Genomic DNA, 5,562 nt, shown 5'->3' with positions numbered 1-5,562 from the left:
CTCCCTCCTACCCTCCCTATCCCACCCCTCTAAGTGGTCACAAAGCACCAAGCTGATCTCCCTGTGCTATGCGGTTGCTTCCCACTAGCTATCTATTTTACATTTGGTAGTGTATATATGTCCATGCCACTCTCTCACTTCGTCCCAGCTTACCCTTCCCCCTCCCCGTGTCCGCAAGTCCATTTGGTAAATCTTGAGGAGTCACCGAGGATTTTGAACGATTCAGTCTTAAATCAGAGCAGTGAACTAGGAAAATTTAATATGGTAACCAAGAGTAGAATGGAACCCATGGATGTTTACTATATAGCTAGGAGCTAAAAAACGTGCTCACTGGTATTGAGGGCCTTGAAGAACTATAAAGGGATGTTGTAGACATAGAGCTCATGTACTTGTAACCCTGGGTGTTAGAACAATGTCTTAAAAGGTCACCAGGCCACACTAATGAAGGTGAAGAGCAGCAGCTGGTGTCGGCAGGCAGTCAGAACTGCAGAGAGGAACTGCTGAGAAATCACATAACCAGGACTCAGCTCTTGGGAGCAAAAGTTTGCCAACACCTCCTCATCCTCAGTCAGAGGCAGCAAGGAAGGCAGCCTCCCTGGAGAGAGCTTGGAATGGAAGACCAGTGTCATCAGAGGATTCACTTTCAAGTAAAGGAGGCAAGTGGGAATAATGAGGGCCAGGGGTGAGGGATGGAATAAGCACTCCTCAGGACCAATGAAAAGGCCAGTAGGTGGGACGGCCAGATCTGAGTGAGCTAGACAGGGTTAGGATTAAGTTTAGTAGGAAGTAAGTTAGAGGAAGGAACGGCAGGCCACATGGTTCCACAAAGTATCTGTAAAAATCATAATAAAGTCACAGGCACAGACCTATCACCAGGATGGTTAGCTGAACTCCTGGCTGTGAGTGTACTCAAAATGATTCCATCTAGTTCCTTGCACAGTAAAAGATCTTTGGCTGGATTTAGACTTTAAATGGCCCTAAGAACTGAAAAAAAGGATCATGCACCTCCACACCATGAGTAATTCCAATAAACACAATGACTATAAAAGAAGGGAAAGGAAGGCAACTAAGTACCCTTTTTTCCCATGATGACTGAAGTGTTCCTTTTGTAAATGATTCAAAATTCAATTATTTCCAAAAGCAACATAAAAATAAAAACAAACAAACAAAACCATCTATTTTTAGGTCTCCTTGTTTTGTTGCAGCCTGAAGTACATGAATGTCTGCCTTTCAAAAATGGAATTTGGTTCATGATGCATAAACCACTGCACTTTCAATCAACTGTTGTCTAATAAATATTAGCCATTAGTGCTAAGGATGTTTATTCAGCTTTCTTATGTGTATTTAGAGAAGCTTAATATTTAACACTGTAAAAGTAGAGTGGTAATCAAATTCATTTGTATGAATCCTTGAGTAACTAAAACCTACTTTCAAGGAAGACAAATTATGATGAAATGTAGTAGCATAAAAGATTTATATCCAATGGGCACTTATAATCTATGGCTTTGTCAGGTATAAATTTAATACAAGGCCTACATTTTGTACCTAAAGCTTATATAAGTAAAATCAAATGTAAAGTATTATCATTAATTACAGTAATAGTGTAATAGTAATTGATGTACATAATAACTAAAACATTGATTCTCAATCATTAAAAAGATTCATATAGGTTTGCTAAAAGTACTTATTGTGACACACACACACACACACATATATATGTACAAAAAACTATATACCTATATTTTAGAAAATTTTGATAGAACTTCCAGCATTGCAATAAAAGGCTCTACTAATTTTGGGAATGCCAGATTTACTTTATCAGCACAACTATTTTTCAAACATTCTCATTAGTCAATGTTGTACTCCATGAGAAAATACTGTTCTCCCTGGCTGCTGACTTTTGGAAGCTATATGGAGTTCTCAGCAGAGCACAAAACTCCCTATTTGCATTCACATACTAGTTTTCACAGGCGAAGATCTAAGGATGCTTAATGAAGTGAAATGGACTCTGAGGGTCTTCTGATTTTATAATTCTAATAGGTTCCATCGGTGGTGAATTTTCTGGGTCCGTAAGTCTAGGAAAATGTCTCTGTTTTGCCCTCCCACATAAAGTTCATGTACATGGGTATAGGCTTCTAAATCACTTATCATTTTTTAAATTAGAAATATGTAAAACAAATAAAAACTGCAGAGTAGCATGAAATAAACATTAATGGAACCACCATCCCTATTTGTCCATTTTTAACATTGTGCCATATCTGCTTCAGACCTTTTGTTTATTAAGAAATAAAAGTTACAGACAGAATTGAGGCCTCCTATATAAAACTATCAAGAAATTACTTAGAAGTATAAAATCTCCTAAAAATACTCCTCAGATATATGAAGTTTTTAAGTTATTTATTATTGGTTTTTAATTAATTGCAGTGATCAAAATGTCTGTATTATAGCAACATTTGGTGCTTACTGAGTTGGCTTGATGCCACAGTACATGGTCCACTTTGTAAATACTCACTGTATGATTGAAAATATGGTTTATTTTCTAATTATTGGGTTCAGGATTCTAATATGTACATTAGATCAAGTTTGCTAATTGTTGTCAAGGTCTTCTACGTCCTTATTAATTTCTCATTTTTAGTTGTTTGATCCATTGCCTCTCAACGTGTGATCCCCAGTCCACCAGCATCAGTTACCTGGGATTGTTGGAAATGCAAATGCTCAGGTCACCCCAGACCTACTGAACCAGAAACTCTGGGGATAGGGAGTGAGGCCCAGAATTCTGTTTTAACAAGTCTTGCAAGTGATCCTGGTCTATGATAAAGCAGAAGAAACAGTGGCTTGATCTACATATTTCTGAGTCAAAATGGTGTAGTATTTGCATATAACCTATACACGTCCTCCCATATACTTTAAATCATCTCCACATTATTGATAATACCTAATACAATGTAAATGATATGTATATAGTTGTAAATACAAATGTAAATGCTAAGATTTGCTGTTTGGAACTTTCTCAAAATTTTCTTTCCCAAATATTTTCAGTTCACGATTGGTTGAATCCAAAGATGCGGAACCCACGGATACAGAAGGTCGACTATATGTTTAATATGCAACAATTCCCATTGTGGATTTGTTACATTTTCCTTGTAAATATGTTTGCTTTTCTTTAGATATTTAAAGGCTGTGTTATTTGGGTGTATATAATATCCAAATTATTCTACTGTCCTTGCAAACTGTTCCTTTAACACATAATAAGATAATCCTTTTCTGTATACTAACTGTCCATCTTTGACCCACATTACCCTCCAAAACTAAACCAAACTGACATGTCCACAGGATTGTGAGCATACCAGGCATGAATACAATCTCTCCTTTGAGCCTTATTTTCTGAAAGACTCTTGGAAACATGGACTGGGCACAGGGTTGGATATTGGGGTAGGGGGATGACTGGCCAACTCAAAGCTTTGAGAAAAAGATCATAAAAAGATCATAAAAAGTCCAAAGGTGAAAAGAGACAAGAAAATTCAGACAGATTGTCCCACTATGCAACTTATAGAAAGGGCCAGTCAGAGAAAGAGGTGTTATTGTCCCTGAATTGTCCCTGCCCCCTGCCAAAATGCCAAAATTCGTATGTTTAAGTCCTAATGCCTAGTACAGAATGTGACTATATTTGGAGACAAGGCCTTTAAAGATGCAACTAAAGAAAAAAGAGATCATATGGGTGATCCCTAATTCAGTATGACTGGTGTCCTTATTGGAAAAGGAGATTAGGACACTGAAGCACAGAAGAAAGACCATGTGAAGACATAAAGAGAAGATGGTCATCTACAAGCCAAGGAGAGGGGTCCTCAGAAGATTATCAACCTTGCCGACACCTTGATCTTGCACTTCTAGCCTCCAGAATCCTGAAAAATAGATTTCTGTTGTTTAAGCCACCCAGTCTATGGTACTTTGTTACGGCACCCTTAAAAAACTAATACAGAAGACAAGTGCAGGATGGAAACTAACGGCTCCATACCAAAACAGCAGCAGATATTGACCAAGGATAGGATATGGAGCCTGAAAAATAACCTCTGGAGCCTGGAAAAGTTATAGATGCTTTTTACAGAGTCTCTAAATCCACAAATAAAGAGAACATTGTAAACTGCTCCTCAAACATGTTTATTCATTCAACACATCTTAAATATACTAATATCACTATTGTTCAACAGATATTTATTGAGCACCTACTATGTGCCAGTCACTGTTCTCTGGACTTGGGATACTGCAGTAAACAAAAAGATTAACATTTCTGCCTTCACTGAAACATCCACTCTGGTGGGAAGTAACAGACAATGAACAACAGAGCTATTAAATAAATAAGTGAATCATATAGTTGTTGGAAATGATAAATGTTATAGAGAAAACAGAGTAAGGGGGATTAAGAATGATGGGTAAGTGTTGTTTATAATTTAAATACAGCTCCAGGATAGGTTTCATTGAGAAGATGAAATCTGAGCAAAGACTTGAAGGTAGTAGATAAGTATTGACCTTGGGTTCGGTACTGTATTAAGCAATATACAGGGATTATCTAATTTATCCTCAAGATACTTAGAGTGGAAAACTATATTATACCTATTTTACAGATAAAGAAACTCAAACTTAGGGAAGCATGGAGCTATTGCGTGGAGGGACCGGGATAATGAACAAACCAAATATTCAGTGAGTAACCAAACCCAGCTCCAGACCTTCCTAAAGTGCAAACGAGGGACACATGGAAGAAAATAAGTAATTATAGTAGGAATGCCAAGTGCTAAACTAGAGGCAAGTACGAGGGCTTATAGGGAGAATGAAGGTGCAGCAAATCTAGGGCATCTTTTTCAAAGGGAAGATCCCTTGGAGAAGTGAAAGTGAATTTCATGTGCTGTGTTTAAATAGGGTTTTCGACACAACATATACTCAGTAAGTTAAAATGCAAATCAAAATATTCCTAAGAGAGATAAAAAGATTGCTATATAGTAAAAGAAAATAATTAGCCAAAGATAATGGACCAATTAAACAAACTATAGTATATAGACATGTTAAGTAGATATTAAAATGTCTAAAAATAATTTTAATGATATGAGAAAGTGCAGATATGATATTGAGACAAAAACGATATAAATACACTATCAACAGTTTTGCCTCAGCTCTGTATTAGTTTGTGTGTGTGGTATGTGCATGTGTGTGTTTCAGATACATAGACACAGGGAAAGACTGGAAGAAGGGAAGCATTTTTTTCCCAGTATAGCAGGATAACAGATGATCACGTGCAAAGAACAATAGTTTAAACAAAAGTTTTTTTCTCACACATTTAAAGAAAAGTCTGGAGGTTGGCAGCCCAGAGCTGGTATGAAGGTTTCACGAAGTTATCAATGACCCAGGCTCCTTCTAGTTTATCATTCTGCCATCCTTACGGTATGACCCTCATCCTCAAGGTCCAGTGAGGCTGTGGAGCATTATCCATCAGGTATCTATACTAGTCAGCAAGGCAGAGGAAAAGGGGAAGAGGACGGGTACCCTCCTGCTGTTAAGATGATTTCACAT

The sequence above is a fragment of the Neophocaena asiaeorientalis genome, unplaced genomic scaffold (genome assembly GCF_003031525.2).
Source record: "Neophocaena asiaeorientalis asiaeorientalis breed wild unplaced genomic scaffold, Neophocaena_asiaeorientalis_V1.1 scaffold1085, whole genome shotgun sequence".
Taxonomy (NCBI): domain Eukaryota; kingdom Metazoa; phylum Chordata; class Mammalia; order Artiodactyla; family Phocoenidae; genus Neophocaena; species Neophocaena asiaeorientalis.
Note: the sequence above shows the minus strand (reverse complement) of the source record.